The following is a 19,998-nucleotide window of genomic DNA, read 5'->3' on the forward strand; positions in this document are numbered from 1 at the left end:
TCTTCTAAAAATTCTGATCCTTGAATTATTTTGTTTGGCTTGCCACTGTTATTCTTATTTAAAAATTAAGAAAATGTTTTCATTCAGAAAAAAATAAAGAGTGATATTATCACCATTGCACTTAAAATTAAGTTGACTTAGTAGTTCTAACTTAAAGTGACCAGAATACCTGTAAAATGAATAAATAAAACCCAAAGCCTAAAGAAAATTTAATGAATGATATTGCCGAGCTTAAAGAGCAAACAAATCATCCCCCGAAAACCTTTCTATCAAACAAAGCAAAAAGTATCAAAATTCTATATAAATACAAAATACTAAGCAAGCTTAAAGAAAAAAAAAATCCTAAGAATAAACACACTATTTCGCTTACTATATCAGCATCACATTCTTTTGCTAGGGGATTTGAGTGATCCATCTCCTCCCAAAGTTTAATAGCACAGATTTTTCTTGCGCGTAGATGCGATATAGTCCCTAAGTTGCAAAAGGGTAGTTTATCGTTTTGACATTTAATTATTTCCTGTTGCCTTGGTATCCTATATTTTAAGTTGGAAATGGCAATATATGGGGGCAAATTATTTATCTTAATCCACCTTGTGGTGTTCGTTAACCTTGTAGGAAAAGTATCTATTTGGAACAGTGCGTATTCTTCGTTTTTAACTAGGGGTACCTTTAAGAATACCCATACCTCCCCTTGCTTAATTTGCAAATAGTTTTCCGCCATGCTATAAAAGTATAGAATATTCTCGAAATTTGGTTCTAACCCTAGTCTTAATTGATAAGGTAAATGACTTTTTATGGTTTTGAGTACTTTTATTAATTTACCTGGGCTTAGAAGTCGTGCTGGTAAATTTTTTGTCAAAAGGGTTAGAAACTCTAACTCTAATTGATTAAATTCATGAGATATTTCCATGATGGCACTAGATAATAACTGCAGAGCCATCTGAAGATTTATCTCTTCTATCATTTCACTTTGATTTCCTATTCTTCGTTTTAGAGTTATGAATACTGCATTGGTTATCTCCTTTTTAAAAATGGAAAGCGTATTGATTGTTCTATTAACTTTTTCTTCGATTTGTGATATCCTTGTTTCGTGATGATTTGAGATTGTCGGTTGTTTGTCTATCAAGTGTAAAATATGTTTATTTGTTACTTTGAATTTCCCTATTTGTTTTTCTGCTCCCTTCCACTTTCGCTCAGATATTGTACCAAATATATGCTCTGAGATTTCTCCTTTAATACCGATTAAGCTTCTTTTCTTTCTGGCCAATGTATTGTCTGGTTCGTTTTTGTTTTGTTTTTGTATTTGCAGCGTAATTAACATTCTTTTTATATCTTCTAAAACCCCATTAATTTGGTTGTTCCGTACATTGAACAACAAAGTTGCCTGAGTTTGAAATAATGATACTTTTATTTCTTTTTCTTTTACCTGAGGAGGTGTGAGAGGAGGTGGGTTGAGAGTTTTTTCTAATTCTCTTCTTGTCCTTTCCAGATTATTTGCAAGTATCGTTACTTGGTTCTGGAGGGTATATAAGGCTGAAGCATCAAACCTAATCACGATTTGCCAGTAGCCTTCCATGGGTTTGATTGTATTCATTCTACGAAACGATAGCCCTTTTACAACCCTAAATTCGGCCGCAATAAGCTGGAGAAGCTTAAAAACACAAATTATTGTCCAAATTCTCATCTGTAATAAATATTCCTTGTATAAATCATATATAAACACTAAAACCAAAAATTTTTGAACGTGCTGAAACTTAACGCGTAATTCCTGCGTATTCTGCATATTCTTGGATCATTTGCAATCGCCTTGGCGTTATCGTCAATTCTTGTAATTCGGTTACTTCCTGTCTGACACCTTGTATTTTACTCTTTTGATAAATAATCCATACTGTTATAAGTGTAAATAGACTTACACATACTGTTCCCAGTATACACCCTACTAAAACTAATTCATTAAATTGAATGCTTTCTTCCCTTATTACTCTCAGTGTAACTTCTGCTTGACTAAGAGCTATTTCTTGTTCTTGTCTTATATCTTTCAGCATTTGGGCCCAACTAATAGGTTCTTTAAGAAATTTTTTCCAAATATCTACTAGATGTTCACTACCTTTTTTGAAAAAAATTCTAATTTGCCTGGTAAAATTGTTTTAATTTTTAATGGAGTTAATTTATTAGTGTTTTCTTCTGATCTTTGTCTATTTTCTCTTTTAAGAATTAAATTTGTATCATTGTACCATAGATTACATTCTGACATTGTCGATATAACTAGTGGAAAATTTGGTATTTCTTTGTCTTGAACACAAGTTCCATCTAGCGTAACATTATTTGAAACTAATACTTCTGATACGCTTACTTTTATAATTCCTTCAATTGTTTCTGAAGGTTTAGAGACTTCCCAATGGCATGTTTTTTTTAATTCTTTGTCCATTTTCTAGAATTATGTTTTCCCAGCAATTTAAACTATTCCCCTTTTGAGTCCTTTTTAGCCCCTTTTTGGTCAGTTCTAGTTTAAAAATACCATTTTCTAAAACGTCCATGACCCAAATTTTTTCTAGAGAAATTCTTCTTTCTCGGTTGTTTTCTACTAGTGAATGCGCTGAAGTTGATGTCATGGTGATTACCAGTCTCTGTAGGCCCCCTGTTGCCATGGGCAAAGTTTGATACATTGTAAATACGCTATTTATCTGAACCAGGGGCATTTTAACGTTAATTCGGAGTTTTCCCGCTAATAGATAATAAGGTGCTTTTAATAGCTTACCATACAAGCTTAAGGGCTCGATCGGGTCTAACCCCGAAGGTAATTCATAATACCCTTCCTTTAATACAAAATACTCTATGTTTTGCAAGATTTCTTTTAACTCCTTTGGAGGCAACAGAAGTTTCGGAATTTGTCCTAACTGTTATAACCCTAATACTCTCTGAACTTCTATTGTATAATCACTTAAAATTTGTAGATGTGTCATTAGCTCTAACATGCTTGCAGCTAAATATTCTCCATATAACGGTGTATCTTCTTTACTTTCATTAATCAATAATTTTTCTATTCTACTGAATATATTGTAAATTTCCCCTAGAGTCCAATTTAAACTGGAGATTTTTTCATTCTGTGCTAGCCATAACGATTTTTTTCTTTTTCGATAAGAAAATATGTTTTGCTCGATATTTTTGTCTTTTCTACTTCAGGGATATTGTCATGTATTATTTCCAAATACTATTTTTGTATATCTTCGAAAGCTATATTCGTTTTATTTTGCTCTTCTATTAGTGCTTGAACATTAACATTTGTACGGTGTTTCGTCACATGCATTATTGCTTCTACTTGTCTGTTTATTGCGTACAATTTTGCAAGCACCGATTGCTCGAAGCTATGGGATATATTTGCAATTCTTTCATATTTGGTTTTTCGCAAAATTATTTTTTCTTCTCGGTTACTAGTTTTCAACAAAAAGGTTTCGATTATCTTTTGATAAGAGTCCTTTATTAATCTTAGGGTATCTAGCATTTTTTGTAAATGTTCTAAATCTATTTCAAATAGGAGTTGCCAGTAATTTTCTACAATTCTCACCTGGCGTATTTGCATTATAATTCCTCCGTCAACTACTTGTACTTTCTCGCCCTCTAATTTTATTTTTGTCATCTTAGCACTTTCTCCCAAGAATAATATCGATAAAACAGCCCACCAGTAAAACTTCCACATTGTCTACAAGAACAAATTGATATTGCCCTATGTCCCTCCGTAGTCGTATAAAGGTTTTTTTCCCCTCCCGCAATTTGCTGTCTTACGCTTTATAGGGCTCTCCAGCATATTAGGGGCTCTAAACAAAAATTTGAAAAATAATTTTATGGCCTTGATAGTACACTGGCTACTATTTACCCGTTATCTTTTTAAATTTTTTTCCTAAACGGGTCCAGACTGTGTCTCACTTCACAGGAGTGATTTGAAAGCCTTAGTATCCATTTTATATCACTTTTTTTAAACATCTCTATCAGTTTCTTTGAATCTGCTTGTTCTTTTAAAACTTGTATCAATTCTTTGTTTTCTTTCGTTATTTTTGTGTTGGTTCTTACCACCCTTTTTAACTTTTGCAAAAAGCTGATATTAGGATACTTTCCTACCTCTGAGAGGATTCGAATTAAAACGGTTAACATACATTCTTTTGAAAAGTCTTCTGTCACGACGGGTTGGCGCTTACTGGCTTTAATGAATTTGTTTAAACCCTCTTTGTCGCTTATTGGTGTTGAGAATTCGTGCGTCATGCCCTAGAATTTTATATATTCACGTATAAATAAATTTTATTTGTTCATGATTTTTTTTTCAGTTGATTTTATAACACTTTTATTTAAATTTTGCCTCGCATTTGCTAGTTATCATTTATTCATAAAAAATTTAAGTTTTACGATATCCTGATTCCCACAAAATTGTGTGGTTTTTATTCCAGACACATATTCCTTGTCTGTGGTATTTTAGCAAAAATTAGTGCCTATGTCGTGCCAAAAGTTGTTTAGAGATAGGGGTTATGTATTGTGGTTTCCCAATAATCTTTTATATGATTCGTGTCTGGAATTATCCTCAGTTTAATTTGCGCCTTAGTTTTATACAGTCACTGAGTGTAATTTGTCCCTTTCGTGATATTTTGACTATTACCTTGTTCTACGAGTTTATGGGTTTAGTGCTTGGCAGATTTGCGAACCATGTCACGGTGTTGGACCATGCCATTTCCCATGGTTCAACAACTCTGCCGAGCATTCAGCTCAATCCTCCTCCAAAGTTTGACTTTTATTTCTGATCTTTATTTGGTTTGCTGGGTGGATCCCCCCCCAATGACAAGACGTTTAGCAGTTTTCGTTTTTAAATGCAAACGACCTGTCATTGGTGTTTTTCACTTGCAATGTCCTCGCCCTGTCATTTCTGTTAATGGTGTGTTGTGAATTTATTTAATATGTGAAATTAATTATACCCGAGAAAACTTTGTTTTACACGGTGCTATACTTTTTAAATTGTGACCCATTTTATCTATGGCTTCTTGTTTATATACACCATCCTTATTGGTAAGTGTTTAATTTATTATATCTTCTACTATTTATAATAAGATTACAGCTAGATTGTGCATGTAGTGGCCAACTAATCTAAACTCTTGCTGCCTTTCCCATTATAATTATTTTTAATTTTTTTCAAAACAAAAATATTTTTTCTAATTCGACTGGAGGTGTTACCGAGAGAGTCAAAGGTCAGTAGATGCTTTGCATTTACTTAACAACGAGAGACCAGCAGTGATTGAGCTCACTCCAAATTTGCTAACTTCCAATGACCCTATTTCAGTAGACTAACCTCCTTGTTTTTGTTTTTAAATTAATTAATTATCCTCCCAAAATATATTTTTCCAATATACATATCAAAAGAATTGCCTTTTAATGCTGATTCTAAACATGTATAATTTAATTAGGTTCACTAAACCCATTTAAAAGTTACGTGGCCTTACTTATTTTCTTTTTTTGAAGTTTACTCTTTTTGACAAGTCTTGTCAGTAGGCTACACCATTCGCGAAATTTTATCTCGTCTCGGAAACAAAATTTTTGCAGGAACCTATGATGTCACTTCAAATCGGAGCTAATAATTTTGTGTTAGAACGTGACGTTAATAATTTTTACTGGCGATATATATTTGAAGGAAAACTTGATGTTATTTATATACCGATTAAAAAATAAAATATAGATATTTCTTTAGAGGCTTTTTATTCATTTTTTTTTATTATTTTTTTCCCGTTATAATTGTTTTATTCAACTATTAATCTGCTGGGGGCTACGCTCGTTCTGCCTTTCCCCGTTTCCTGGTCCGAGTTTTGGACCCCAAATTTTTGCTTTTCTTCTTTATAATATTTTCAAGTTTTTCCGTGGTCTCTATAGTGTGGTTTACAAGGCTCTGAATCCGAGTGCTGTTTTGTTGCCTCGTCAAATATCTTTAATCTTTGTTTCTCCTGATGTTTGGCCTTTTTCATAAGTGTTTTAGATACTTGTGCTGCTGACAAAGGAACTTGTTGCTGCCCCTTTGGTTGTTTTACTGTTCTCCATAACTTTTCTCTTAAAGAAGGTTTTCTTGACGATAGCCCAGGTTTATCTATATCGGTTTCTGTAGAAGAATTTTCAGTGTCACATTTTGTTAGCTTGCGTCTGGTAGATGGCGTTTGCTCCAAAAGCCATTTTTGCGTTAAGACTGTAGGTGAGTCTAATGAATGAAAATCAGATAATTCATTGGTTCTTTCCAATTTTTCTTCCTCTGTGAATTTTATCCTTGGTTTATCACATTTTAAACCCTTATGTTGTGTTTGATTTTCTTCATCGCAAGTTTCCAATAAGTATCGAATATTTTCCCTTTTCTCTTGTTTGTGGTGTAGAGTTTGTAGCCAAGACTGGTCTAAATACTCCTTCCACTATTCCCAACTTTTGTGGTCATTAAAAAGGTCATAAAATTCATATAGTCTTCTGATATATACTGGTGAAATCGTGTCTTCTATTTCTTCTTCTGAAAGTATAGGTTCTGTTTTCCACTGTTTTGAAAAATATCCCTTTTTCATTCTATTATGGTGTATTACTTCTTCCTTTTTCTTATGCTGATGCTTTAGAACATATGTTGTTTTTTGGTAGAATTTTTATAATCCTGTAGGGTCCATCCCATTTCGGTTTTAACTTTTTTGTTCCTTCCAGATTCGTTTTGTAAACATAAACCAAATCTCCTAAACAGTAACTCGTTTTATTTTTTCTTGTTGTGTCATATTTTTCTTTTTGTTATGTTTTCGCATCTTCCAGATTGTCTTTAACTTGTTCCATAGCTATTTTCATTCGCATCACCACCTCTTGCTTATATTGGTCTAGGTTGTAATATATTCTATCATTTTGTATTTCATCTAAACAAATTCTGGGATCTCTTATATGTTGCAAAAAATAGCGTTTCTTTTAAGGAACGTGAAAGAGCCGTATTTATTGCAAAGACTACAAATGGTAAATGTTCATCCCAATTTTCATTCTTCTCTCTTGAATGTATTCCCAGCATGTAAGCTAATTCCCTATGCTTACGTTCAACCTTCCCTTTAGCTGCTGCCATGTAAGACGAGGTAAACCATCGTCTAACATCCAGATATTCTGTAATTTCGTCTAATCTTTGGATCTAAAACATGGCCCATTGTCGCTAAGTAAAACTCATGAAAAAATTCCCTGTTTTAAGAATTGGTCACTGAACAAAGCTTTAACAGTGGTTTATTTCTTTTCGTCTTTAATTGGAAAAGTGTATAAATACGAGTTAAAATGATCTACGGGGGTTAGTATGCATCTGTTTCCCTTCCCGGAAACTCGAAAACTTCCTCCGCTTCCCCAAATTTTTTCCAAGTAAAAATTGTCGAAAATATTCTGTAAAAACTACAACTGCCAAACGCTCCCTTTCAACTGTCGAGTATTTTTTTTTCTGCTTCTGACAATGACCTACTGGCGTATCGAACTATTGATTCTACTCCTTCAGAATTTATGTTTAATAATATGGCCCCGATATCGTACCCCGAAGCATCTGTTTGACAACAGAAGTCTTGTGACAAATCTGGTAGTTTTAGTATTGGTGCCAGTAATAATTGCCTTTTTATTTCATTTAGCGCTTGTCTTGCGTCCTCTGGACATTCGAATTTACCTGATTTTTTCAAAAGGTTTGTCAAATGTTGTGCTATTGTGGCATAATTTTTAATATATTGTCTGAAATACCTTAACAAACCACAGACTGATCTGCAGCTTTTTTGATCTTTAAGAGGCTGTAAATTTTCTATGACTGTAATTTTTTCTGGATTTGGTGAAATAGTACCTTGGTTTATCAGGTGTTCAAGAATAACTAATTTTGGTACTAGTATTTTTAACTTTACTGGTTTTAATTTTAAGCCTGCTTTTTCAAACTTTTCCAGTATTTTTCTAAGACCGACCCAGTGGTCTTCCAGTTTTTCAGTAAACAAAATTACATGTTCTGAGTGAGCCAAGGTTTATGTCTTCCTTTTTGGTTCGGTATCCTTCGTTACTAAATTTATTAGTTAAAGAAAAACATTTGGTATAAATGATAGGCCAAAAGACGTACGTTGAAATATGAGCATTTTTTCATTGTCTAAGATTACCGTTACTTTGTGCTTTGTTCCTGCATCTAAAGTGATTTGACAATATCCTGCTATTAATTCAAAACTAGTGAAATATTTTGAACCTCCTTACGAATATAAAATCGCATCAGTTCTTGACAATTTCCTCACGTTTTTAACCTTGACGGCATTTAGTGATCTACAGTCTATACATAATCTCCAAGTGGTATCTTTTTTCCTGACTATTACTAGCGGAAAGCACCGATCACTGACACTTTCTTTAACTATTCCCTGATCTTCCATTTCTTTTATTTGACTTTCTAGCCATGGTTTTAAATGATAAGGTGTTTTATACGGTGATTTTTGATACCACATGGTGGCCAAAATACCACATGGTGGCAGGTTCATTCTTAAAGATACATGTTAATCCATTTAAAATAGCCTGTTCTATTTGTCACCCCTTGAAGTCAGTGGGCATTCCTACGAGGGGGAGGGACTCCTGCGCACACGCACACACGCACACACACTCACACACGTACACACGCACACACGCACACACGCACACACGCACACACACGCACACACACACACACAAACACACACGCACACACACACACGCACGCACACGCACACACACACACACACACATACGCACACAAACACACACACACACAAACACACACACACACACACACACACACACACACACACACACACAAACACACACACACACACGTGTGTGTGTGTGTGTGTGTGGCTGTCAGAAGTAGCAAGTTTTTCTTAACACTTCTTCCGAGAAAACAGTCTTAATTACGTCTTTGTATGTTTATTTTTTCTCACGGTGATCGCGTCGAGCTAATAGTCTTAAAACATGGAAAGAGCTCAATGAAACGTAAATTAAAAGCTTTTTTACCTTTTTTAAGCGGCAAGATCCTGCAATAGAAAAGTGATATTTTCTGTAATTCTATTGTGTAAGCAACAACTTTGGCCAAAAAAAGGCCAAAATGCTGTAAAAATTTTTAAACTAACAGACAATGCTATGAGGCACTGCTTACATTGACTTCCAGTTTCTAAAACCAAAATACCACATGGTGGCAGGTTCATTCTTAAAGATATATGTTAATCCATTTAAAATAGCCTGTTCTATTTGTCACCCCTTGAAGTCAGTGGGCATTCCTACGAGGGGGGAGGGACTCCTGAAACCTTCAAAAGTGAATTTTATGGTCTTAAATTTTTACTGTCAGAGGGAGATCCATGAGGTAAATTTGGGGAGCGGGAGGAGATGGTTAACGCCTCCTTCTCATTAGACAGGGGTGGGCGGAATTTTCCCATGAAAGAGATTTGACCAAATAGCCCCAAAAGAAAGGCATTAAAATTGTATCCTTCAAATTGGAAACTCAAGATCCCTCTAAGCGAGAAGTGTTTTAGGTTTCCACTTTTTCAAGAATAACTTTTATTTTCGAAGTATTCTTTTACACGATTTCGAATTGAACGTAAACAGCATGTGTTGAAAGGATGAAAAATCACCTCCCTCTATTAGTGACTAAACTTGCTCCACTCCATAACCCTTCCAATAAGGTAGGCTACCATCATACTTAATAGGGTGTGCTATCATACTTAGCGTTAAAAACGGAGTGTGAGGAAACAATAGCATTAACGCCTCCTTCTCATTGGACAGGGGAGGGTGGAACTTCCCCATGAAAGAGATTTGACCAAATAGCCCCAAAAGAAAGGCATTAAAATTGTATCCTTCAAACTGGAAACTCAAGATCCCCCTAACCGAGAAGTGTTTTAAGGTTTCCACTTTTTCAAGAATAACTTTTATTTTAAAGTATTCTTGTACACGATGTCGAATTGGACGTAAACAGCATGTGTTGAAAGGATGAAAAATCACCTCCCTCTATTAGTGACTAAACTTGCTCCACTCCATAACCCTTCCAGTAAGGTTGGCTACCATCATACTTAATAGGGTGTGCTATCATACTTAGCGTTAAAACCGGAGTGTGAGGAAACAATAGCCCCCCTTTTATGCAGGATAATTTACGCTCGTTCGAAATTTTAATTTCTCTTTGTACTATAATAAAAAAATAAGTTTTTTCAACTGAAAGTAAGGAGCAACATTAAAACTTAAAATGAACTTAAATTATTACGTATATAAAGGGGTTGCCCCCTCCTTAACACCTCGCTCTTTACGGTACAATTTTTAGTACTGACAAAATTCAAACTCTAGAGTAAAGGGCGAGGTGTTGAGGAGTGGGAAACCCCCTTTGGTATACGTAATAATTTCTGTTCGTTTTAAGTTTTATTGTTGCTTCTTACTTTTAGTTGAAAAAACTTGTTTTTTTATTTAATTTCTGACTGTTTTTCAAATAATGCTAGGATATCTGGCCTCACCTCCACAGAGAAATCCCCTTCCCACGAAAATATCCTCTAGACAATTCAATCCCGGTGAAAATTTACCCCGGACAATTATTCTTAACCACTCCGCACTTAAAATTGAGACGGAATAGAGAAAGCAAAACGTATAAAAAATGGCTTAAGAATTCTGGCAAATTCCCCCAATGTATAATTTCCCCTGACAAGTTCACTCCCTGGAAACTTCCCTTCCCATGGGAAATTCTCCCGTGGAAAAACCCCCAGCAGAAAATGTGTACCCCTCCCCCCTTCCATCCGAAAATGTATGCCTACATCCGAATAACAAATACTATGCGCGAACAATGGGCACATTTTATAACTCAAAGACCGTGCCCCTGGGGATGTGGGGGGGGGGGGCATGTTATACCCAACGGCATAGTTATTGGGCCTTTCAACTATGATGAACAAAATGGTTATTTCAAAATTTTGATCGGACGATTTTGGGAAAAAGGGGCGGGGAGGGGGCCTAGTTGCCCTCCGATTTTTTGGTCACTTAAAAAAGGCACTAGAACCCTTGGTGAAACCTCTGAAACCCAGAGGTTTCAAGCTCCTGTCTGCAAAAATGTAGAATTTTGTATTTTTTGCCAGAAGAAAGATAACGAATGCGTGTTTATTTTATATGTTTATATTTTTTATTTCCACGGATGATCGTATCGACACAGTGGTCCAAGAATATTGCAGGAGGGCTCATTCGAACGGAAATTAAAAGTTCTAGTGCCCTGTTTAAGTGGCCAAAAAAATGGAGGGCAACTAGGCCCCCTCTAACACTCATTTTTTCCCAAAGTCACCCAATACAAATTTTGAGATAACCATTTTGTTCAACATGGTCGAAAAATACAATAACTATGTCTTTGAGGATGACTTAATCCCCCACAGTTCCCGGGGGAAGGACTGCAAGTTATGAACTTTGCCCAATTTTTACATATAGTATTGGTTATTGGGAAGTATACAGATGTTTTCAGGAGGGACTTTTTCAGGTAGTGGGGGGGGGGGGGGGCTGGTGGTTACATGGAAGGATATTTCCATGGAGGAACTTTTCACGGAGGAAGGGACATTGCTATGAAGGGGGCACCGGATTTCCCAGCATTATTTAAAAAAACGATCAGAAATTAAAAAAAACAATCAGTAAGGAGCAACATCAACACTTAAAACGAACAGAAATTATTACGTATATGAACTGGGTTCGCCCCCTAGTCAATACCTCGCTCTTTACTCCAAAGATTTTTTAGTAGTTTTATAAGAGCTATAAGAGTTTTTTATTGGTTTACAAAATAGAGTTGTGAGAAAGAGTCAAACTTCAGCGTAAAGAGCGAGGCGTTGAGGATGGGACAGTCCCTTTCATATACGAAATAATTTCTGTTCCTTTTAAGTTTTAAAGTCGCTCCTTACTTTCAGTTAAAAAGATTTGTTTTTTGTTATTTAATTTACTGATGAAGTCAGCAATGATCAACTAAGTACCAGCAAGAGGGAGAGGATATTCAAACCCATATTTAGCATCCGTTCCCTGACAAGACCCAAAAATACTAATTTCCAAATTTACATAAAATTTGGAATAAGATTCTGTTAGGATTCTTGTTTCTACCTTTTGTGTCCCTGGAAAAATTGTAAAGCCCCCCCATCTGAAATAATCCCCGTGAGAAACAAAGAATTGCGTCACTTATCTAATCCTGATTTAATGACTAGGGTGCCCTTGACCTCCTCTTGCACTAAAAGAAACTCTTAAAATACGTTTCCAAAAATGAAGGTAATCATTAATTGAATTCTTTTCCTACTAGAAAACTTTAATGCGCAAATTGGTACAAAGCGGAACAAATTAAATTCTCTTAGCTTGGGAAAGGGAAAAATTAATAGTAATAGACTGCTAAAATTTTATGGGTACAATAATCTAGTTATGTTAAATACAGAATTTAGTCATCAGAAGGTGCATGAGGTAACACGGTGCTTAAATAAAGATAAGACAGTCTACTTCGAACAGTCAGGTCGAGGACTGGCAGGATCAATACAGGACAGTGTAGTTTATGAGAGTGTCGTTACTGATGTTGAAAGTAAATGGCACTATCTAGGTTTCAACGCACTCTGTTGTAACGATCGTCATCATGGGTGTTCATTGTAATTGTTGTCTTTATTTACTCAAGCACCAATTTCAACTAGAATCAGGCAAAGCAGCTTATTGTATTTTTTTACTCCATAGTGAACACATGTTTCTCGATTCATATCTTTGGAGGAAGGATCTGCTCTACTTTCCAGTAGTTCCAGGATATCCATTGGGCAGCTTTAGAAACGGGTCTTTAAGATAGATGGATCATCAACATATATCAATCTTATAATATATATGACATATAATAATAAATAAAGGTAAGACAGTCTACTTCAAACAGTCAGGTCGAAGACTGGCAGGACCGATACAGGACAATGTAGTTTATGGGAGCTACTGATGTTGAAAGTAAGTTGCACCACCTAGCGGTGTCTAGGCTTAATCTAAAGCTAAAATCCAAAAAGAGTAACTGCCTTTCGGGTATTTATGAGATTAATAGGCTCTCGGACGAGACATTTTAAGAAAGAATTTTCTAATGACAGTTGGATATGAAGCAGGAAAGTGTGTATTTTTGACAGTGCAGAAGATGATGGAATCATTTTAGAAAAAAAATCGTTTGTAAAGTAGCAGATAATATCTTGGGGAAAAAAGTTAGAAAAGCAGGTAGAAATACTAGCAGAAACGCTTTAAGCTTCGCAAAAAAGAGAGAATGAGTTTGTGCAAAAAACTTCTGAGTGATATATCTTACGAGAATAAAGGAAAATAAGGGAAGCATAAGAGACGTTAAAATGTGAATGAAGGAGATAGGAAATGGAGGACAGAACCTTCTGAAAATGTGTTAAATTTTGATAAAGTTGTGGAAAATAGAATCAACTAGATTCAGGCAAAGTAGCTTATTGTATTTTTTTTACTCCATAGTGAACACATGTTTCTCGATTCATATCTTTGGAGGAAGGATCTGCTCTACTTTCCAGTAGTTCCAGGATATCCATTGGGCTGCTTTAGAAACGTGTCTTATAGATAGATGGATCATCAACATATATCAATCTTATAATATATATAACATATAATAATAAATAAAGGTAAGACAGTCTACTTCGAACAGTCAGGTCTAAGACTGGCGGGACCGATACAGGACAATGTAGTTTATGGGAGCTACTGATGTTGAAAGTAAATTGCACCATCTAGCGACGTCTAGGCTTAATCTAAAGCTAAAATCCAAAAAGAGTAACTGCCTTTCGGGTATTTATGAGATTAATAGGCTCTAGGACGAGACATTTTAAGAAAGACTTTTCTAATGACAGTTGGATATGAAGCAGGAAAGTGTGTATTTTTGACAGTGCAGAAGATGATGGAATCATTTTAGAAGAAAAACCGTTTGTAAAGTAGCAGATAATATCTTTGGGAAAAAAGTTAGAAAAGCAGGTAGAAATACTAGCAGAAACGCTTTAAACTTCGCAAAAAAAGAGAATGAGTTTGTGCAAAAAACTTCTGAGTTATATATCTTACGAGAATAAAGGAAAATAAGGGAAGCATAAGAGACACTAAAATGTGACTGAAGGAGATATGAAATGGAGAACAGAACCTTCTGAAAATGTGTTAAATCTTGATAAAGTTGTGGAAAATGATATAAAAATTAACTAAAATTTAAAATAAATTTGGAAGTGAATTAACGTTTATTTTGAGAGGAGGAAATAGACACGATACTAAAAAGATCGAAGAATAATGACGTCCCAGGTGCTGACAGTGTGGCAAATGAATTATCAAATATTGTGATTTCAAACTTTAAGACAAGTTACTGAAGGTTATGAATGTGAGTTTGGAAAAGGGGAAGTAGCAAGTGATTTATGAAAAACTTTAATAAGAGAGATGAGAGCGAGTGTGACCTTACTTTTCTTTACTTAGATTTGGCACGTGACTCGAGTGTCCTAGATACAAATGCTAGCGAAATGGATGAATTTCTAGAGTTTTTGAGGATTCAGGGTGCAAGACTTGGTTTAAAAAACAATCTTAAGAACAGCGTGTCCCTTAGACTAGGAATGAATGAGGGAAAAGAGGCAATGCGAGAAAATCGATCAAGTGGATAGATTTACTTACTTGGGAAGCATTGCTAGCAAAGACGGTGGATGCACTGAAGATATAAAAAGTAGATTAGCCAAGGTACCGGGTGTTGTTTTCACAGTTGAAAAAAGTATGAAGGAATAGGAAAATGAGCCTGGGAGCTAAGATTAGAATATTGGAAGCCACGGTCATAGCCGTGGTAAAGTATAGCTCTGAAGCATAAACGATCAAAAGGCTAATCAAAATTTGTTAAATGTAAACGTTTTCGGAATCACTATGAAGCTTAGCTAATGTTTACTAAATAACTATGCAACTAATATTTACCGAGGACATAAGGGAATACCTTGATCCGCAGATGAAAATAAAATTGGTATCAATAAATGAATAACCTGTCACTATTATGAATAAAATTATGAACAACTACTTTAAAAAAATAAGGACCTTCCTCAAGTCTGTCGAGCTTATCAGTAAGTCAAATTCCTTAGTCTCTTATCAGCCATCCCATTCTTAAACAAAGTTACTTAAATTGTAAGATTGAGCAAGGACATTTCAGCCTATATTTATGGAAAACAATTCTGTTGACTTTGATCATTCGCACGGAAGCGTACACTGGCAGTTGGACTGGCAAACACAGTAATTAGCACAAGAAGACTTTTTTCCGTAATTCTAATGCCGTTTTTTCGCTGAACTCAAATATGCACTCAAAAGACCCACAGTGCACATCCACAAATTTTCCCAAAATCACAGTTTTTACGGAATCATAAGCAATGAAATAGCGCTACCAAAGTAAAGAGCGATGTAGCTCTATGTATTTGTTTTTCTTCCATCTGTGCCATCTAGGTGCCATTTTCTGGGCCATTTCGTATGAAAGAATGACAGTTTCCAAATTTGGAGGTGGCTCTTTCGATTGGAAAAAGACAGTTCTACGGGTTTTCGTTGAGAGAACTAGTCGAATCAGTTTCGGTGGTAAACCCTGTGAAAAGTTGTGTAATTCTTCTTTTGTATCGTCTCGTCAGCTCCGCTTTTACCCAGCTTTAAACATAAGGATCTTAAAGTTTTATCACCATATTTGCGAATGCTCAGGAATACATTGAAACTAACTACCACTGTTTTAAGTCTTTCTAATTGACTTTCTTCGTTAAATATAATTTAAAATTTTTCTCTTAGAGTATCCATGTCATCTATTGCTCTATTATTAATCAATTTGAAATGCTGCAACACAATGTCTCTTCGCCTAGTTGCCCAACACTGTTCCTTAGTTTCAAAATCAAATGTTTTAGCCAATTCATGAAAACTTTTCAATTTCTCCGTAATTCTTCTACATCAGTTGTTCAAACATGTTCAGTTATAACTTTTACTATTTCAAACACAGATCTAAAAGAAGCTGTCTTCATCTCTTCTTCTCCTGACAAAGCCATTATGAATTAATTTGAGGAATTTATTTGTTCCTCTTATGACTCAGTTTTGCTGCCACCAGTTATTATAATTCTTTTGTACCTAAAGTCTTTTTCTAGTGCCTTGGACGGTGTCCACCATACTGATGACAATTAGATGCACACTCCCAACCAGCCATACCCAGAAATAAAATACAAGAGTAATGCTTATATGTAATTTAAACATATTTATGAGCATAAAACTAACAAAGAGAGAAAAAACCCAATTAAAAACCGACAAACGAGACTGCGGACATTAGAGAGAAAAGATAAAAATAACTAAAACAACGTGGATATTTCGGCTGTATTAAAACTAGGCGTCTTCAGCACAATAGAAACAAAAATAAAAACCAAACTAAAACTGAAAACAAATAAAACCACCACGAATAAAATACAACCGTTACACCTGATCCACGTAGGGAAAATTAGCTATTAGAGTTACTTTGATTAGAATACCCAAGCAACTGAGGTAAAAAAATATAAAAAATTGAAATTAAGTTAATTGTTCTGTTGCGAAATAGTCCTCTTGTTGGCTGTTACTGAAGCAACTCGTTTTGGTCTCGTAGGCAATATAGTTCCCTAATGATCATAGGCAGTGCAGTAGCGCTGCCTAAGTAAAGAACGATGTTGGCAAAATGTATTATTTTTTTTCTTCGTCTTATATCAAGGCACTTTGTATTAACGGATTTGTCACATAAATTTCGAAAAGGGCCAATTCAGCTGGTAACTCGAATGGCTATTGCCTATTTTAGTAGTCGAAAGCGGCAAGAGGGTAGCTAGCACTCATTTCACGCCCACCACTTATCCAAAAAGATCCACAAATAATTTTGAGATGGCCATTTTGTTCAGCGTAGTTGATTTTCAGATAGAAAATATATCATTGAGGAAGACACTCCCCCACTATCCTCAGGGCAAGGGTTTTAAGTTATGCCCTGGGGGCATATAAGAACGATGTTGGCACAATTTATTATTTATTATGTTTTTCCTTTAGACCAGGGCACTTCGTATCGAAGAAGTTGTCGTAGAAAATTCGAAAAGGGCTCATTCAATTGGAAATTGGAGTGGCTTGTGCCCTTTTTATTAGTCAAAAGTGATTGGAAGACAGCTAACACCCATTCCACGCCCACCATTTCCCAAAACACGTCCAATCAAAATGTTGAAATAGCCATTTTATTCAGCGTAGTTGATTTTGAGAAAGAAATTATGTTTATGAGAAGGACACTCTCCCACAACCCTCAGGGCAAGGGTTGTAAGTTATGCCCTGGGGGCATATAAGGTTTTATAGAATGCGTTGTCGTAGAAACTTCAAAAAATGATCTTTCGATTGGAAATTCAAAGGGCTAGTGCCCTTTTTATAGTCGACAGTGATTGGAGGGCAACCAACCCCCATCTCACGCCCACCTTTTCACACAAAACATTGAATCTTATACACCCCACTGACTTAATTTTCCCTGGTTAAATTCTTCCCAGAATTAAAGAAACTATCCATTGGTCTCACCGATTGAAAACATGTATCAGTGTTAAATTTACGCAAAATCCATAAGAACTTTTCACTCAAACCAGGAACATATGGCAACGAAATGAAACATTTAGATACATTTAATCCTGAAGACTGTACAACCCCAATAACCCTAATATGATACTTAAGACGTCTATTTTCTATTATTTTACCAATGAACTTAATTGGGTAACTATTACAAAATAAAATATCCCTCAAATCCAACAATTCAGAATCCAGAAATTCATGGGAACAAATTCTGAAGGCTCTATCCACTAGTGAAATCACAACCTTTCGTTTCACCGACCTAGGGTGGCACGAATGAAAATTCAAATACCTATCATTGTGCTAATCAAGAATCGAGAAGAGTAAGTGGAGATCTCTTTTAATTAGTAAACTATTCAGAAATGGCACTTCGTCATTTTCCTTAAACTGTAATTTCAACTGTAAATTTAATTTTATTTTCAAAACTATTTAAATGTTTACAAAAAAGGTCTAAGGAGTCCAAATTATGTTTCCAAACGCAGACTACATCAAACTTGAACCTACTCCATAAACAAGGGGAGATTCTAAAACTGTGTATAGCGGAAGTCTCAATGGAATCTATGAAAATATTTGCAAATAAAGGAGAAAGAAATGCACCCATGGGCAATCCAAAAACCTGCCTGTAAAACTCCCCTCTAAAACCAAAATAAAAGGAATGTTAATTTACCAGGATAACTAGTTTCATAATGACTTAAATATCCAAGCTGGCCAAGGTTACATCTTGTATCAAATCAAAATGTTTTTCTAATTTACTTTTTAATATGTCCTCGCACTTTTTTAAATCACAATTTGAATACATGAATACAGCGTCAAAACTGCAGAGAATTGAACTCTTCTCCAATGCAAAATTTCTTAATTTATTGGTAAGATCAATCAAATTTTTAAATATGATCTTTGTGTTCCCAAAAGAGGACGCAATTTTCCTAATTTCGAAACAGGTGACGGAAAAGTTGACACAATGGGATGGAGGGGGGAGGGGGGTCCAGTCTTATGAATGTTGGGTAGAACATAGATCTTGGGTGCATTACAACCACTTGTATAAAATTTGTTATACAAATGTGGGGTAATGTTAAAATTGTTTTTCAATGACTCCAATTCCTTTCTTGTTGATTTTACATATTTATCTGTAGGATCAAAATGAAATTTTTTGTAAGTAATAGTGTCAGAAATAACGGTTTTCATTTGACCATTATAATCATCAGTGTTCTTGATTGCAATAGTGTTTCCTTTATCGGCTCTGGTGATAGTAAGGACATTATCCTTTTTCAAATCTAGAAGTATTTTAATCTCATTTTTTTTGTGTGATATCTTTTTCAATTTTGCTCATATTAAAGGTGTTTAGTTTCCTTACGATCTCGGCTCTAAGCTCTTGAGAAGCCTCAGCTTTATCAATAGAAGCCATAATTCCTGACTCCACCTTTGAAATTATTTTTTATAAGAAATTGGTATTGGAAAACAGAACTTAGAACCATTCGAGAAAACTGCCTCCTGTTGACTATGTTATGACTGGCAAGTTCGGCTTAAGATCTTTCATTCGTCAATTTCATGGGCAGCAATTTTTTATATTTTTACCTCAGTAACTCCAATAGCTTCTTTTCCCTTTGTGGATCAGTTGCGACAATTGTATTTTATTGGTGGTGGTTTTGTTTGTTTTTAGTTTCAGTTTGGTTTTTTATATTCGTTTTTCTTGTGCTGAAGACGCTTAGTATTGATACAGGCGAAATATCCGCGTTGTTATAGTTTTTCATCTTCTCTCTACTGGCCACAGTCTCGTTTGTGGTTTTTCATTGAGTTTTTTCTCTCTTTGTTAGTTTTATGTCATGGCTGGCCTTTTCGGCTTAAGATCTTTCATTTGTCAATTGTAAGGGCAACAATTAGCCGCTTCTGTGAATTATTATTTTTATTTGGCTAAAAACATGCAAATTTGTTAGATCAACAAATTTTCTTAAAAAATTGCAAGAAGGAATCAATGATTCCAAAATCTTTTAAAATATGTACCCATTTTGCTATTAAAAATGAGTCCAAATTAGTAAACAAACTAAGCCTAATGGCTTTAAATCATGTAATTTCTGAGCAAAAACAAAGACGTTTTAAATTGTCCAAAGACTTAAATTTTGTTCAAAACCTTTCTAGGAATGACCTACAATTTGACAATTTTTCTGAGAATTAAGGAAATGGCCATTACATCTTTTCGCCATGATTTTCATTTGTCAAAGGTTCGTCTGGTTGACAAGTTTAATAGACTTTTGTTTGAAAAGTTTCAGGATTCAGATGCTTTTACCCTCGTTTTTGTATGGGTCCTGCAATAAAGAATTTGTCATCTAAACCTCTTAATAGTCAACACGAGGCAGTTTTGTCGAAGGGTTCTAAGTTCTGTTTTTCAACACCAATTTCTTATTCAAAAATAATTTC

At 35.1% G+C, this 19,998-nt stretch overlaps 1 protein-coding gene across 1 annotated transcript in view; it reads right to left on the reverse strand.

Annotated features, from left to right (window-relative positions):
- Positions 1-19,998, reverse strand: part of LOC148949197 (uncharacterized) — a 285,927-nt gene that overhangs the window by 23,573 nt on the left and 242,356 nt on the right. The window lies entirely within an intron of this gene.

This window comes from Artemia sp. Qi Xiang Cuo, chromosome 8 (genome assembly GCF_049724085.1).
Source record: "Artemia sp. Qi Xiang Cuo chromosome 8, ASM4972408v1, whole genome shotgun sequence".
NCBI lineage: Eukaryota > Metazoa > Arthropoda > Branchiopoda > Anostraca > Artemiidae > Artemia > Artemia sp. Qi Xiang Cuo.